We start from the raw sequence: 17,271 nt of genomic DNA on the forward strand, positions 1-17,271 counted from the left end.
AACACCAAACATCCACCTGCCCTTCACCCCACTCTCCCACCTCTCCTGCCACTCATCCATAACCCGCTTCACCACCACAGCCTTCACCTCATCCACACTCAAAGGTATCCTCACATCAACTGTTCCTTTCCTCATACCTGCACCCGCCGCCAAATCCACCAACTCATTACCCAAAATGCCACTGTGACTGGGAACCCACGCCAACTCCAGACCCATCCCCCACGCGCACACCGATCAATCTTCCTCCTGATGTCCAGAATCACATCCTTCCTATCACCGTCCCCTGCGACAATCGCCTGCAACCCACGCAATGAATCCGAAAACACCACCACCCTCTCAAACCCCAACTCGCACACCCTATCAATCGCCAATGCAATCGCCACCAACTCAGCTGTACAAATCGATTCGTCAGTCGCCCCACTTTATACTCCCCAGTGCTTTCCAGATAATACACCATACCCACTCTCCCAGACACAGGATCCTTCGAACCATCTGTGAACACCTTACACCCTTCCTTCCCTGCCACATACGCCTGACCCAAAGCCTTGATCTCACCCCACAAACCCTGCTTCTTTGACACCACACTCGCCAACTCCAAACGCACCTTTGGAGAACCCATCGGCCATCTCACCAAATCCGTACCCGTCACAGCCAACAACTCGCCCACACCCCACTGCACCCCCTTCTCCCACATGTGAAACCCCAAAGTGCCCCCCTTCCTCCTCCACCGGTCCCTATAATAGTATTATACAGCAAACATTCACGCACCGGGGGAGCCACACTCTTCGCACTGCACTTCACCCACCACCTCATATTCAACGCATTCCTCCTCAACCCCAATGGCATCCCCCACAAGCACCTGCACCGCATTCACTGGAGAGGACCTCATCACAACCGAACACACCCTTAATGCCCTCGCCTGCACCCCATCCAACTGCAGCTTCTGACTCGCCGTGAAACCCACTGCCACCTGACATCCAAAATCCATCACACTCAGAATCAACCCCTTATACAACATTCGTAAACACTTCTGCTGTGCACCCCACTCTTTCCCAGTCACCGCCCGCAACAAATTTCAACCTACGTTTACACTTATCCACCATACCATCCACCTGCAAATTCCAGTTCAACTTCCTATACAAAATCACCCCCAAGTACCAAAACTCTTCCACGCTCCTCACCTTGCACCTTTCAAAACCAAGTCCAACTCCTGCTGCACTCTTCTCCTCGAGAAAACCATACTCGCACTTTTATCCACAGACACCGAAAAGCCCCATTTCCCACACCACTCCTCCATATCGCACCTTGCAGCCGATTCTGCACCAACAACAAACTCCGCCCTCTTACCCATACCACACCATCATCTGCGAAGAAATCCACCTGACACCCGATACCCGCCAAAGCCTGAATCAACCCATCCGGCATCGCACTAATCACACTCCCCTGCGGCGTCCCATTCTCCATCTTCCAAACCTCAGACATCACCCCCCTCGCTCTCACCAGAAAGGTCCTATCGGCCAAAAACGCCCTAATCCACCGAAACATCCTCCCCTTCACACCCATCTCCAACAGTCTCACCAACAACCCACTCCTCCACACCATATCGTACGTTTTCTCCAAATACAAAAAGAACGCCCCTACCAGCTCCCCATCGCACAACGCCTCCTCCACACCAGTCACCAACCTCACTAACGGATCTGCCACCGACCGATTCCTCCTGAACCCACTCTGAAAATCACTCAAACACCCATTCGACTCCAAGTAAAACCCCAATCGCTCAACCACCATCCGTTCCATAACCTTACACAGCACAACAGTCAGCGCAATCGGCCTATATGACTTACACTCTGTAGGGACCTTGCCACCCTTCAAATCGCCGCTACAATCGCTCTTTTCCACAACCTCGGCAAAACTCCACTCTTCCAGATCTCATTGAACAGAGCCAACACCTCGAACTTACATTCCACTGGCAACTTTTCCAAAAATACATACATGATCCCATCCACCCCTGGACTAGACCACTTCCCCTTCCGAATTGCCCCATCCAACTCCACCATAGAAAACGGAACCTCATACTGCTCTTCCCAAGGCCCAACTCCCGCGTCTCCTCCTCAACCACACCCATACCTAGCCTCACTGCCTCCGGGAAGTTCCCTGAACTGTGCACTCCCGCAAAATACTCCCCCCCCCCCCGCCCCCCCCCAACAAATTCGCCTTCTCCCCATCCTCACTGCCCACCTCCACCCCTTTCAACAGCACAGACATACCACCCTGCGGACTCATCAACCGGACATCTGCTTAAACTGCTTCCAAACCTCACCCACACCAGAATTACTCTTCAGAGACCCACAATAGACCCTCCAATATCCACGCTTCCTTTCCCTAATCACCCTCTGCACCACCGCCTTAGCCTTCTTATATGCCAACAAATCCTCCAACATTCCCGATCTCACCGCCCGGGCCTTAGCCTTCTTACCCGCCGCCACAGCCCGTGAACATTCCACTAACCACCAAGAAACCTCGACCTTCCCACCCTTCCCCTTCACAACCTCCAGAACTGCCGCCACTCTCATTCCCTGCACCAGACCACCCAGTCACACAAAACTCTGCCCATGTTCACATGACTCTGCCCATGTTCACATGACTCTGCCCATGTTCACATGACTCTGCCCACATGTCAAAAAGGTAAACTCTGTTGTAATGTGACTTCAGAAATTTGCAGTTTAAATTCAAATATTCACATTTCATTAAATTGCCTTTTCACAACCACCCACATTGCATAGGACAAAAGGCATTCGCCTTCCATAAAGTCAACACGTTAACATGTGCACATGTAAACTCCAAGAACCAATACAAAGGTTTTCCCTGAATTTTGCAGTACCGAAATTGGACATTTCAACTTAGTTGTTTTTCATCAAGTTATTTAGTACAGTGGTGAGTTGTCCAGCCTGAAAAGCTGATGGCTGTGGTTCAATGGGGCTGAGTCCACCCTAACCTGGGCAAAAAGAACGAAAGCAAAAAAAAACGTGAGTTCACATTGAAAGTCGTCAAAAAAGAATGAAGGGTGAAGCTAAATAAACGCGCGTTATTTTGCTTCACCTGCATTCTTTTTGCCAATGTGCTGGAAACGCTACAGTCATTGCTGCAGAGACAAAGCCACACTCGGGCAGGGAGTCCGAGGCGGTGCAGTCCTGCAAGCATAACAAAAAAAAAGCGTCAGTGAAAGCTGTCCCTCACCAAAATTCCTGAGATTACACCATCTTTCCTGGAGACCCGGAGAAATAGTTAAAATTCCTGAGTCTCCGGGAAAAATCCAGAGGTTAGGCAGGTATGATTCACAGGCTTTATACAAAGCTGTACAGTGTATACACCATCTTAATTCACCCTTACCTCAGAACATGGGTTTCACTGACTGAACAGCAACTCACTCACCCAGTTGGAAATTGAGCCCCATGTCGATCCCGTTTTTACCACAGCCGCATGCTTGCTTCTTTTTCTGCATTGCTGCACAGGCTCACGCGGGTTTCTCTCTTTCTCCTCCCCATTTCTTCCTCTGTCTGGACAGAGTTCCTTCATTTCAGTGGGAGGGTGGGATAATGGGGGGGGGGGGGAGCTGTGATTCAGGACGGCGAGAAAATAAACACTTTTTTTTTGCCTCACTAACTGTGCATGGTGAGCCACTGCGCCCCCCCCATGCACATGCTCAGTCGATGGGGTGTGGTCACAAAACGGGAAGTAAACACAGCCTGGATGCACACTTTCCTGCATTTGGATCGCACGTCTAGGCTGTGTTGTTGCTTCCTGCTGGTGCTGCCAGCGTCTTCTTGCCCGTAAGGGATGCCGCTTCTCGGCTCACTCCCCCCCCACACCAGGTTGGAGGGGGGTGCTGAGAAGCGTTTCAAGTCTGTTCTGCTCCCCTCTGCCTTGTGGGCCCACAAAGGCAGACATATGGGGAGGGGTGGCGAGCAGGGGGGCCTGATCACTACAATGCTGGTGCCCCTCTCCCCCTGCTCCCACCTTGGGGGGGCCACGGGAGAGAGGCTGCTCCCACCTTGGGGGTCACGGGAGAGAAGAGGCAAGCTGGACGGAAGCACACATTGCCCTGTTGTATGATATCCGGAGCCGGATATCATAAAACACTGGTCCCCCTGCTCTGGCTGCCTTGTCACCCGTCTGGTCCATGTGCCGGCTCTGGCGGGGTCCGAGATCCAGCATCAGATGTCAGGCCGGATCTCGGGACCTGGCTTTCAGCCGTGACCAGGCTTTATCAAGCCCCCAGCTTCGCTGAGAGACGCTGGGGGCTCGGTGACCTAATCTTCGCTGTGCTCCTTTCCCCCAGCCGGAGCTGTTGCTGGCGCATTTCCGGGCTTTGTTTGCTCATCCCATTTGTGTTCGTCTGTCCTGAAAGGGGCCGCATGGGAATCAAGGGCCATGAACATCACTGGGGTGCTTGGGGGCGGGGGGGGCTCAGTGTTGAAAGTAGGCATTCTACATGCTCGGCATATTATTGTTGATCAAATGTGCGGTTTACCCGTTCATTGGGAAAAAGTCATTTCCAAACGCTGCTGAAACTTGCGTTCACTAGTTTTCTTTGAAATGGATTATTTAAAAAAAAAATAATAATAATTGTCGGCGCCCCACACCAATACTCTGTAATTTGTGTGCCCCTTGCTGTGTCTTTTATCACAGTTTATATTTATGAAGATGGTATGTTTCACAAACTGGTTTATCGGAAATAAATGCTTCCGTTGTGCTGACAGTAGTTATTAGGAAATTAAACTGGGTTCATGGGTGCCAACTTTTGGTTTTCACTACAGAGGCAGAAATACTGCAACCCATAGTCAGCTCAACCCATCCCCTGGCCAAACACATTTCTTAGCACTTCCTTTTTTTATAAGTAATTTCAAAAAGTCATTTGCATATATAACATCTCAGCAACGGTCTGTCAACCTGCTCGAGCTACCCTGGGTAGCCTTCTACCATAGAGTGAGTCTATGCATCCTTTGTACTAAATCACTGCGTTAACAACAGTACTTTGGGTGCAACACTGCCATAGAAGTGATTTAAAGTGGAATTCATGTGTATCTTCTGCTGTGAGTGCCAGGCCTTCGCCTGCATGGGGCACCATATGTTGCAGAGAAGCTAGGGGCCCTCGTGTCTGGCACGGCAGAGTCTGGTGCTACTTCAGCGCTGTCACAGAACTGCAGTATAAGCTAAAAGGCTATTCAATGTTTTGGAAAGTTAGCAAGGTGGCTTAAGTACTAACATGTCGGATTCTATGTGAGATTGGAATGCCTGCAGGCTGGACTAATTAAACTATTCTAGGCGGGGAATAGAAGGGGTAAAATATAACGAGCTGATGCTCTTCTATCATTTTCTTTTGTCTCTGTGACTGAGTAGGAGTCACGTTTTCAGGTATGTGCTCTGACTGCTCTGTTCTCTCTGCCAGCTGGTGTGGACAGGACTCTGCACACTAGTTCCTTTGTGTGTGGGGGAGGATGTACACTGACTGGCACACTGTAGTGCGCAAATATTGTTCAGGTCAATGTGGTATGTCCTATAATTTTCTTTTTATTGTACTTTTTCAATTGCAGGAACACAGATTGGGTCCATCGTCCCATCTAGGACAGCAAAGTCCCCAGCAGCAGTGGCACCATAAAAAATCCTGACATCTGTAGTAGGACTTGCCAATGGTAATGTTGCCTTTTTTTTTTTTTTTTTTTTTTTTTTTTAACGGTATTTTGCTTTGGGTGAAGGTGGGGCAATTTTAAAGGTATAGTTAGGAGTCCCAATCGGGGATTGTAAACTTATCTTTTGGCTCTTACTTTCTCGCGTTCAGTTTGGGGAAGGGGTGAAAGTTCACATCTCATGTGGGAGTTGCATTTACAGTGCATTGTCTACTCTCTGTTGGTTTCGCAGCGATGGGTCCTGCTTACTAGTTGATGCCTAACACCCAAGAGCCAGTTTTATCCCCTGCTCATCTAATTTTGAAGACTCAGGTAGACCCATGAATCACTGTATGTTTTTGTTGCAGCAGCATCGCTCTAAGCGTCATAACCACCTGGGCTCCCAGAAATAAAAATCCAGTGAAGCACTTGACCCAGTCATCCAGGCAGGTAATTATTTCTTTTTCCTATTTACCATTGGTTGAGTAGAAGTGCTAAAGGTTTATATAGGCCCTGTGCAATGTTTATCCAGGTGTGCTTTTCAACGGCAAGCTGAGGCCTAGTAAAGGACTACACTTCAAAAAGCAATTTGAGCTAGGACCTCACGATCTGAACAGGGAGTCTTCTGAAACTTGTATCAATGTGGTTGTTTTTACCCAACCATTATTTCGGACCCATTTTTGCATGGCAGTCAAGCCCCCCCCATTACTCCCGCCAACCTTTTCACATGGTTCATTTTAAATCTTTGCATGTGATGTTTGCCATTTAAAATCTTTTTTTAAAAGCATTTTTAATTTGTGAAAACTTGAAATCCAATGGGACATACACTAAAGTGGGTGTTTGCAATGTTTTCACAGATTTAGGCTCCTTTTTGAGATGTATTGTTGGTACTAAGTGAAAAGGTATTTTTCCCTGTACAATTGGGGGGGCGGGAAGGTTGATTTAGAAACCCTGCTCCGTACGGTCACGGAGTGGTCTTTTAAATTGAACAGTCATACTTGTCAAACCCCTGCTGCACATCGTCGCAGGAGTCTGAGGTGAGTTTTGGACTGTATGCAAGAGTATGTGGGGAGGATGCGTGTGTTGATGCAGGAAGGGGGTGGTGGGTTGGGAAAAGAGGAACATGGAGGTTATAACCCCCTCCCCAATTGCAGGAATATCACATAGAGCCGGATCGTTTTCTAGTGCCCAAAGATGGTGGGCGTCTCAAACGAACAAAAAGGAGGGGTGGAATAGGCAAAAGAAATTCAGAAACGCGGAAGTATGCTGTCTCTGGGTTCACATGGATCGCAGTTGCTGGAGATGTTAAGCCGCAGTATGTGTTTTGTGGCGCTACATTGGCAAATAGCCTGAAACCAACAAAATTAAAGCAGCATTTGGAAAAACATTCAGATTTAGCAAAAAAGACCAGGGATTTCTTTGGACGGCAGCTGCAAGGAAAAAGGCACTGTTAAACATGTGGCCTCAGTACCTGCAAATGCTTTGGTGGCTTCTTGCCACATCGCAAATTATATGGGTAAAAACAAAAAGCCTTTTACAGATGATGAGAATCTGCCAACAATTCTCACTGTCAACCATTCTCGCTGTCAAAACGGATAATGCTTGGTGACGGTGCAGAAGAGAAATGCAAAAGTATTCCTACATCCAGACCTGCAGATAATGTGCATAATGAGCCTTTTTACGCATTTAATTATGGCAAATACACTTGATTTAATTTTCTACTGCATACCGTGTACGCTTCGATTCATTCATTAAAACAAACATACTTTCCACAACTAGATGGCACTGCAGCGTTTCTTTTGTCAGCAGCATAGCCTTTCTTAGACATTATGGTGAATTTCCAACTGAAAGACCAAGAGGGTAATTCATAGAATTACGCAGAAAAGTGTCGCAAGCGGCTGGCGCAGAGTGTCCGCGTGCGATTGACTGCGCCAGGCACGTGCGATAAAACCGATTTCCGCGCACAGCGTATTCATGGATTTCATGCTCCCAAACCAGCCGTGGCGCAGAGTATCGCAGCGACCCTGCAGCAGCGCCAGTAACGCCCCCAAGAACGCCCTCGCGCAAGGAAAAGCCAGCAAAATCGCTAAATCATCGCAAAGGGCTGCGCTAACTCTGGACCAGTTTACAGGGCAGCCAAACAAGGAACGCAAAGCGGGTAACGTGCATATCAGGGGTACACGTGAAGTCATACACGCGATTAGCCAGGGTACGTGTATTACAGGGGTACGCGGGAAGTTTAACACGCGATTGGCCAGGGTACGTGTATTACAGGGGTACGCGGGAAGTTTAACACGCGATTAGCCAGGGTAAGTGTATTACAGGGGTACACGTGAAGTCATACACGCGATTAGCCAGGGTACGTGTATTACATGGGTACGCGGGAAGTTTAACACGCGATTGGCCAGGGTACGTGTATTACAGGGGTACGCGGGAAGTTTAACACGCGATTAGCCAGGGTAAGTGTATTACAGGGGTACGCGGGAAGTTCAACACGCAATTAGCCAGGGTACGTGTATTACAGGGGTACGCGGGAAGTTTAACACGCGATTGGCCAGGGTACGTGTATTACAGGGGTACGCGGGAAGTTTAACACGCGATTGGCCAGGGTACGTGTATTACAGGGGTACGCGGGAAGTTATACACGCGATTAGCCAGGGTACGTGTATTACAGGGGTACGCGGGAAGTTTAACACGCGATTAGCCAGGGTAAGTGTATTACAGGGGTACACGTGAAGTCATACACGCGATTAGCCAGGGTACGTGTATTACATGGGTACGCGGGAAGTTTAACACGCGATTGGCCAGGGTACGTGTATTACAGGGGTACGCGGGAAGTTTAACACGCGATTAGCCAGGGTAAGTGTATTACAGGGGTACGCGGGAAGTTCAACACGCAATTAGCCAGGGTACTTGTATTACAGGGGTACGCGGGAAGTTTAACACGCGATTAGCCAGGGTAAGTGTATTACAGGGGTACGCGGGAAGTTCAACACGCAATTAGCCAGGGTACGTGTATTACAGGGGTACGCGGGAAGTTTAACACGCGATTGGCCAGGGTACGTGTATTACAGGGGTACGCGGGAAGTTTAACACGCGATTGGCCAGGGTACGTGTATTACAGGGGTACGCGGGAAGTTATACACGCGATTAGCCAGGGTACGTGTATTACAGGGGTACGCGGGAAGTTTAACACGCGATTGGCCAGGGTACGTGTATTACAGGGGTACGCGGGAAGTTATACACGCGATTAGCCAGGGTACGTGTATTACAGGGGTACGCGGGAAGTTTAACACGCGATTAGGCTGGGTGGGTCCTCACAGGTGTTCCCTGTACACCCTCCACGGCCCCTGCAGGCAGCCTACAAAACAGGGGACTACCCTGCACACCTGCTCATGTCCCCCTGCACCCCCACCCCCCCAGCAGTGCAGGGGCAGCCTCCACCAGGCCCCCACTCATGTCTCCCACCACCCCCACCCTCCCGCCACCAGGGGCAGCCTCCACCAGGCCCCCACCCATGTCTCCCACCACCCCCCGCCACCAGGGGCACTCTCCACCAAGCCCCCACCCATGTCTCCCAACACCCCCACCCACCAGCACTGTGGGGCACGTGGCCAGCAGGCAGTCAGGCAGCAGCAGATGGCAGGTGGGAGCGTGCTCAGGGCTCTGGGGGGGCAGTAATTTCGCCTCCTGGCCAGGAGCGTGGTCTCTCGTGTGTGAACGCGTGGACAGCCTGATAGGTAGTGAAATCCCACACGTCAGCAAAGGCCCTTAGCGCGTAAACCCGTCAACAGCATATGCGCGCCTATAGTCACCTGCACGTGCAGGAAATTGTTGCGTGACACGTCCCAGTGTCAAAGCGTGTGATTGGTGAAAATGGATGTACACGTAGAAGTGACAAAGCGTGTGATTGGTGAAAATGGATCTACACGCAGGAGTGACAAAGCGTGTGATTGGTGAACGTACACGCCGCGTAAGTGACGCTGTACGTGTGGGCCTGTATATAAGGTACATGTAGAACACCATTTCCTTGTACGTGCTTTTCGTGGAGAGCGAGTGGGTGAAATCTGTACTTCTTGTCGTTTCACACGCGATGTACTTCACGGCGTTTCCAGTTCGTATTCCCTGTTACCTCTGACAGCTTTTTCTCTTTTTTCTCTTTTACTGGTTTACCTGGGCCTGTTCCCTCAAACAGTGTCCCCTTCTACTGTTGTCCTGTCTTCTCAGACAGCGTACACATCTTCTTTTGGCGGGGGTTTAGCCAGCCAAACGCGCTCATTCTTCACGCTCTTTTACCTGGCAGACGGTGAGTCACGCACGTATCCAACTTCTGTGCTTGCCCCGTGTGTTGCCTACCCCTTCAGAGGTCATTCTAGGCTGCGTGTGACACGCATACGTTCATTCTTGTGTTACTGGGTGCCACAGCGTAGTGCAGGTTTTTCTTTCTGCACACGTGGTCTAGGAGGGGTTGCGTGCACGTCATCTCCCTTTTTTGGGCCTCCTGTGCGTTGCGTGACCCGTCATCTTTCCCCAGGGGTTACAATCAGCCGTGCTAGAGCACTAGGGTACAATTACCATCTGGTACCCAACCCCTTTGACCCCCAATTGCCCAGGACAATTGTCTACAGCCACTCCCATACGCACATTAATATCAGTGCCATGGCTGGGAGGCGAGGATTCCGTAAGGGTGGCAAAGGTGGAAGAGCCACAAGTGGTGGCCGTGGTGGATCCGGTAGGGGACGTGGTCGTAACTTGCAGGGTGAGCCTGTCCCCCCATGTGTGGAGGACCAGTCAAGGGCACCCATCATCCCCCCCGCCCTCCCCCCCCTCCCCCCCTCCCGTTGAGGCTGAAGTGGCTGACACCATCCATGCTCAGCCCTTGTTGGACCAGCCCATTGTGGCACCAGACCTGGCTGACTCCATGGCTGACTTCCAGGTCAGCAGGGCTACGACACGTGCGCTGGTGCACGTTGATGCCATCATGCCACGTGGATCTGGGGCAGCAAGGTCATCTGCTGCACCAAGGAGGCAGGGCGGAGTGGCTGCAGGGGCAGCTGCGGCTCCATCCACCCCAGCCCTCACACACCCAGCCAGGACAGTGTCGGTCCTAGTCCATGCTGCTGACATTCCCCCTGACACCATCACACTCGAGCCAATGCCTGCACCAACTCCCATGCTGAGTGTGCAATCCCACACTCCTGATACAGAGTCCACCAGGGCTCCTGCCCCTAGTGTCCAGAGCGGCGCAGGACACTCAGGATCACCACCACCTTCCAAGCGGAAGAGGAAGAGTGCTCGTCCGGCACAGGCTGATGCCTCAGACACGGCTACACAGTCCGGCCCGTCCAGGAAGCCCAGCTTCACGGATGACGAACTGAATGCACTTGTCGAGTATGTGTCCGGACATGACAACGAGATGGTCATTGTTGCAGGATCCAAGACCACACCTGCACAACGCCAGGCACACTGGCAGACCGTTGCGGACATCGTAAGTGCCCTTGGAATCGTGAGGCGCACAGCCAATGATTGCTATAAGCGCTGGAATGACCTAAAGCGCAGGGCAAAGAGTAAGCTGGCCTCAAGTCATGCCGCAACTCTAGTGACTGGAGGTGGGTCTCCAGTAGTAGACATGGAACTCACTCCACATGAGTCAGTCGCTGGGACCTACGTCACGGAGGAACAGATCCAAGGCGTGGGAGATCTGGCTGATTACGAGGCATTGTCCGGTGAGTGCACATGCATGTGTGTGTCATACATGTGCATGGTGTGTGTGTGAGGGCTTCTGTTTGGGTGGCAGGAGAGAGTGTGTGCGCCTCAGTCGTATGGGTCAGCCATGTGCTTCATGCAATACTTCCTGCGCAGCTGCATTTGGCCATAGCAGTATCCCTTCTGCCAACAGTAGACATCTAGCACAACTGCACGCCAGTTGCCCTTGAAGTGTCACCTTGACACAACAGATTTGCTTATTTTTCACTGTTCATTCAGTCAGTTTGTTTGCATTCCACCACTTTCACTAGGCATGTCGCTGTCCACTAGTCACATGTCTGACATGGGTATGGTAAAGGGGAGTGACTTTGTTACCTGGATATCATTTGTACACACATGTCCCTGTGCAATTTGACCATTACAGACTGGCAGCTCCAGGTGAAAAATCTGACCTGTTAGAATCAGAAAAGCTATTACATGCGGGAACTGGACTGAATGAATAGGTGCTGCCCTCCTCTCCATCTTCACTCAATAGCAATGGTACATGCCATCTGTGTGATGGCATGTGTGTTTCACCTGCCAATCACAGGCCAATGTGTGATGCCACTGCCAGGCAGCATGCAGAAAATTTGTTCATCTTCCATCTTGGTGTCATCAGTGTGTGCCGTTTGCCTGCACTTCATACGCAGTGTGGGTGCATGCATGGGAGGGTTTTAGTCATGTGGGACATGTCAATCAAGTACTGGTTCTCTTGCTTCTCAGCCCTCAATGTGTGCCATGGTGCTAATGCCTGTTTCCATTACTTTGTTTTCATGTCTTTGCAGGGGAAGACGCACCTGATACTGCTGGGGTTGTGGAGATGGTGCAGACCCAGGAGGTGTCCCAGGGCCGACCAACCACCAGTGAGGGACGTGGTGTGGTGGTGGGGGAGAACCCACAAGTGCTGCAGGTCGTGCTCTCAAGGGGTGTCTCTGGCTGCACCTCCCCCGAGCTGTACTCAGGTGTTGATTCGGATGAGACCTACGTGCCGTCGCTGGTGAGTGTTCCAGGGAGGGATTCTGTTCTGTCTCACCCACCTGCACCAGGGTCAGTACCCTCCATGGGGATGTCAGTGTTGGCAGCTACGCCTTCGGTGGTTACGGATGCAGGGTCACACTCCGCGACATCTGATCCTGTTCCTGGGCCAGCAGATCAGAGGGGGAATGCAGTCCTGCAGCCTCAGGCAGTGCCGGCACAGCAAGGCGCAGTTCGCCTTGCCCCAGACAGGTGTGGTGCCCGCCGACGTGGTGGCCGTACGCCACCTGGCAATACCGCATGGGAGCAATCCATTTACGGTATGGCTACCCAACAGGCTGCATCATCCGAGATGATGGCTCAGGCCATGGATAGGGTGGCCACTTCCATTGTCCCCCCAGAAAGGCTGATGGAGCGACTAGAGCAGGCAACTGACTCCATCTGCCAGTCACACAGGGAGGACATGTTGGGGTCCAACAGGGACAGGCGGGCGGCACTGGCGACTCTGCAGGAGGCCATCTCCATTGAGTCCCAGGGCCACAGGGAAGCCCTGAGGCAGGAGCTCCTACACCTCAGGACGACTCTTGTTGAGCTTGAGGCTTCAACACACCAAAGGACAGAACAGCAGCTGGAGCGTCTCACCCGTACGCTCTCAGCTGAGATGCAGGCAACGAGGGCGGAGGTCCGGGCATCCCGTGAGTTGTTGCATGGGGACCTCCGCACACTCATCCTCCAGAACCAGACCTACCACACCCGCATGCTTGCAGCCATGGAGGAGCAGACTAGGGCCTTGCGTGGGCTGCCTCCCATAGTGCAACCACCTCCGGATGCAGCTGCACAGGGTGATAATAGCGACAGCAGTGACACTCCCACAATAGGGTAGCCGTGTGGGCCATGAGCCCATGGAGGTGTTTTATTTTCCCAGGATCCACGCAGGTGGGTTCTGGTGTGCATCCTGTCCTCGGACCTCCTGGGTGGCCTCCCCAACCCCCCCGCGCCCATCAATGGCCATTTTTGATTGTTTCTTATTTTGATTTTGATTTTGATTTCTTTTATTCCCAATTTTTTTGGGAGGATCTGTTGGCTCCGATCTGTTGGCTCCGATCTGTTGGCTCCGATCTGTTGGCTTCCGTGGTTCCTGTGGGCATACGCTGCATTGTGGCTGGGCACATGCAGGCTTGTAATGTATTTGGTTCAGATGCTTGGGTTTGAGTCACACACACCCCTCCTGCTTCCCGTTTCCATGGGCTTGCAAAGGGTGTGCCCAAGTGACAGTGAATTACACAGTGACGTTGGACTCCCATGAGCTGTGTGGCCAGTCTGTAGTCAATACTGTGTATACATTCCTAGTGCATATTGCTGTTGTGTTGTACACTGCATGTTGCATTGATGTGTAACTCTTCTTCTGTGTCTACCTCCCAATTTGCAGGTCCCTTCCTCAAGTCCACACAAGGACCTCTAGTCTGGCGATGGGGACCATGTTGGCAGCAGTGCACCTACAACTCTACATGGCGCCAACACTGCACAGTTGGTAGTGGTGGGAGTGCAGGCATTTCCAGGTGGTGAGACTACTAATATGTTACATTTTTGATGTCATGTTAATGGTACTACGTGCTCAAGTATGTTGTTGGTCCGGCATTGCTGTGAGCATTTCAGGTGTTGCAGGTTTCTAATAGTGCCACTGTACATAGTGAGAGTGATGTCATGTTGTGGGGATTACTTTGTTTACCTGCAATTAGCATGACATGGCACGGTGTGTCGTGTGGCAGTGCTGGGGTTGGGTTGGCTGACATGGCACTGTCCTCTTGTTGCATTTTGCAAGTGGGTATTCATTTTAGCTGCTTCAATGTGTAACTTCACAAAACTGCATTGGTGGTGTCTGTGTGGGTAGGGATGCACACATTGTGACACTTCCAGGTGAACAATCTCAGGCTGACATGGAATTCCCGGTTCATTCTCCACACATTCAGGATCAGTGTCAGGTTGAGTCATCATTGATTGTCAGATGGAATGTGCCAGGGCAGTGTGCACTCCACAGGGGTGTGATTTCTATGTGAAGTAATTAGCCACTAGCTGTGTACGGGCTGCCTCCCCCCGTGCCCTTTCCCCTCCCATGCGCAGCGGCTGTGCATGTGGTTGGGGATGTGGGGCCACCACCATGTCCACGGCCAGGCCCCGGCGTGTTGCAACGTTGTGCAGGACACATGCTGCCACTATGATCCTGCACACTACTGGGGGAGCGTATAACAGCTGCCCGCCAGAACGGTCAAGGGAGCGAAAGCGTGACTTCAGCACTCCGAATGTGCGCTCCACTATGCCCCTGGTTGTAATGTGGGCTGTGTTAAATCTTACCTGGGGTGGCGTGGTGGGGTTCCGAATTGGCGTCATCATGTGGGGGCTGAGAGGGTAGGCACTGTCCCCTGTGGAGGTGGGGATTGGTATCATTGGTGAGGTTGTGACCTTGCTCAGTATCCAACATGCATGCATGTGCAGTGGCATACATACTCACCAAGCAGCCATGTATCGCCATGCCGCCCAGCTACTAGGTCCCGGCTTAGGGTGGACATTCGGTAAATGAAGCTGTCGTGGGTGGAGCCGGGATCGTTGGCATATACTGAGGTGATGATTCCCTTGGCATTACATGCTACCTGCACGTTGATGGAATGCCAGTGCTTGCGGTTCCTATAGATGTGCTCAGATGCCCTGGGGGGACGTAGAGCCACATGGGTGCAGTCGATGGCACCTAGCACTTTGGGGAATCGTGCCACTGCGTAAAAATCCAGGGCGGCAGCATGCCTTTCTGCAGGTGTTCTGGGCAGGTATATGTGCCTGCGGACTGATGGCCGTGCAGTCATGATGTTCAAGACCTGGTGTAGGCAGCGTGACTGGGTGGCCTGTGACACCCCACCCACTATGGCACTTGTCCGCTGAAATGATCCAGTGGCTAAGAAGTGCAGTACATTGAGGACCTTCTCCAGGGGGCTGAGTGCTTGGGAGCACAGGGTGGGTGATGTGAGGTCATCCTCCCACTCAGTCACCAGGTCCAGTATGATGTGTGGTGGAAACCTGTACCTCCCATACACCTGGTCATCAGGCATCCCGAAAAGGCTGGTTCTGGGTGTGAATATTCTGGCCCTGACTATCCTCCTCCTCCTCCTTTGGTAGCCCACTGCCACTGCTGCTAGGAACGGTATGTTCATCCTGGCGTCTGAGCTTGTTATTGTTAAAGTCCGCAATTTATGCTTAGCGCGTGTTCTAGGCGAGCGTGTGACCCGCGCAGCCCTGGAATCCTGTTCCCAGTCCAATAGCGTGTGGAAATTCACACGCACCACGGGATACAGCGTGTGACCCGCGCAGCCCTGGAATCCTGTTCCCAGTCCAATAGCGTGTGGAAATTCACACGCACCACGGGATACAGGTTCGCTGACGTACTTGCGTGTGTAAGTGGCCGCGCACCCATTAAATACACGTACATAGGCCAATCGCGTGTACGCGCACTTTTGTCCAATTACACGCGATGACACTCTGACGTGCAGTATCTCCACGTGTGCCCCGTCATCACGTCCTGAGTGGGGAACACCCGTGCGGGTCACGTCACAGACGCGCTTACGCGCTGAGGGACTCTGGTCCAATAGAATCGCGTATGCGTGCTGACGCGCTTACGCGCTAAGGGCCTTTCCTCGGATTTCACGCTGACGTGCAGGATTTTCACGTGCCAAATCACTCCGTATCAAGCTGGCCACGCGAAAACACACGGAAGCCCACGCTCCTGCCCAGAAGGCCGAGTTACTGCCCCCCAGTGCCCCGAGCAGCCTCCCACGTGCCATCTGCTGCTGCCTGCCTGCTGCCACCGTGCCCTGCCATTTGGTGCCTGCACATCAGCCATCTGCAGGGGTCCAGTTGCTGTGTCCACCCCTGCTGGAACTGAAGACTCCCGACTGGTATTACATCGCTCCACAGCCCAGCCCCAGGACCCAGTTGCCCACCCACACCTGCCTCTGGGGTTGCCATGTCGGGCACTTCCACATCTGGCACCAGTGGCAACCCCAGGCCAGAGGGGCAGAGGGGCACCAGCTTCACTGTCACCGAAGTTGGTGTCCTGGTGGAGCATGTCCTGGGGCAGTATGATGCCCTCTTTGGATCGTCCCGCGCCAGCAAGGAAGGACGGCAGAGGATCTGGGCCGACTGTGTGGTTGCCATCAACGCGGAGGGGGTGGCAACCCTCGACGTCCTGAAGATCAAGAAGCGCTGGGAGGACTTGAGGTCCAGGACCCTTGTGAAGGCCCGGCGACTCGTGGAGGGGGGCCGGGGCCGCATGAGTACCATCCAGATGAGGGTCCAGGAACGCGTACGCCCAGCGCTCCACGCCCAGATCCTTGAGAGGGAGGCCCGTCTGGAGTTGAGCGGTAAGTGTCCATGCATTACTGTGTGAGACAGGGCATGTTGCGGTGTGCTGGTTCTATGATACTTGCCTGTATGTGTGCCATAGCCCATGTATGCATGTATGTGTGCAGGGACATCATGGTAATGCATGTGCGACCAGTGATGTGTGATGCACATGGTTGTTGCATGTGTTGATATGCCGCATGGGGAGCCCTAATCAGATTATGAACATGAGAGCATGCCAGTCTCTGTACCTGAACATGGGTGGGGGTGAGGGATGGGTGCTGATGCCAGGTACATATATGGTAGCCATGTCTGTGTGTCTGACCTGCGTGTCTGTGACTTGTGCATGCCATGGATGCATGACACATGTGTGTGACAATGCAGAGATTCAGTAAAGCAGCAAAATTACCCTTGTATCCGCTGTGTTTGGTGTGTTTGGGGCCAGATGGATGTGACTGAGGTGATGTGTGTGCATGTGATGGGCATGAGGCATGATGCA

General features: G+C 52.2%; 1 long non-coding RNA gene across 1 annotated transcript in view; it reads left to right on the plus strand.

The window, feature by feature from the left end:
* Window positions 1-17,271, plus strand: part of LOC138535236 (uncharacterized) — a 31,073-nt gene that overhangs the window by 889 nt on the left and 12,913 nt on the right. The window contains exons 2-3 of the long non-coding RNA XR_011284884.1: window positions 5,595-5,693; window positions 6,035-6,116. This is a non-coding gene — a long non-coding RNA (uncharacterized lncRNA). The remainder of the gene's footprint in view (window positions 1-5,594; window positions 5,694-6,034; window positions 6,117-17,271) is intronic.

The sequence above is a fragment of the Ambystoma mexicanum genome, chromosome 1q (assembly GCF_040938575.1).
Source record: "Ambystoma mexicanum isolate Mex_15411 chromosome 1q, UKY_AmexF1_1, whole genome shotgun sequence".
Classification (NCBI taxonomy): domain Eukaryota; kingdom Metazoa; phylum Chordata; class Amphibia; order Caudata; family Ambystomatidae; genus Ambystoma; species Ambystoma mexicanum.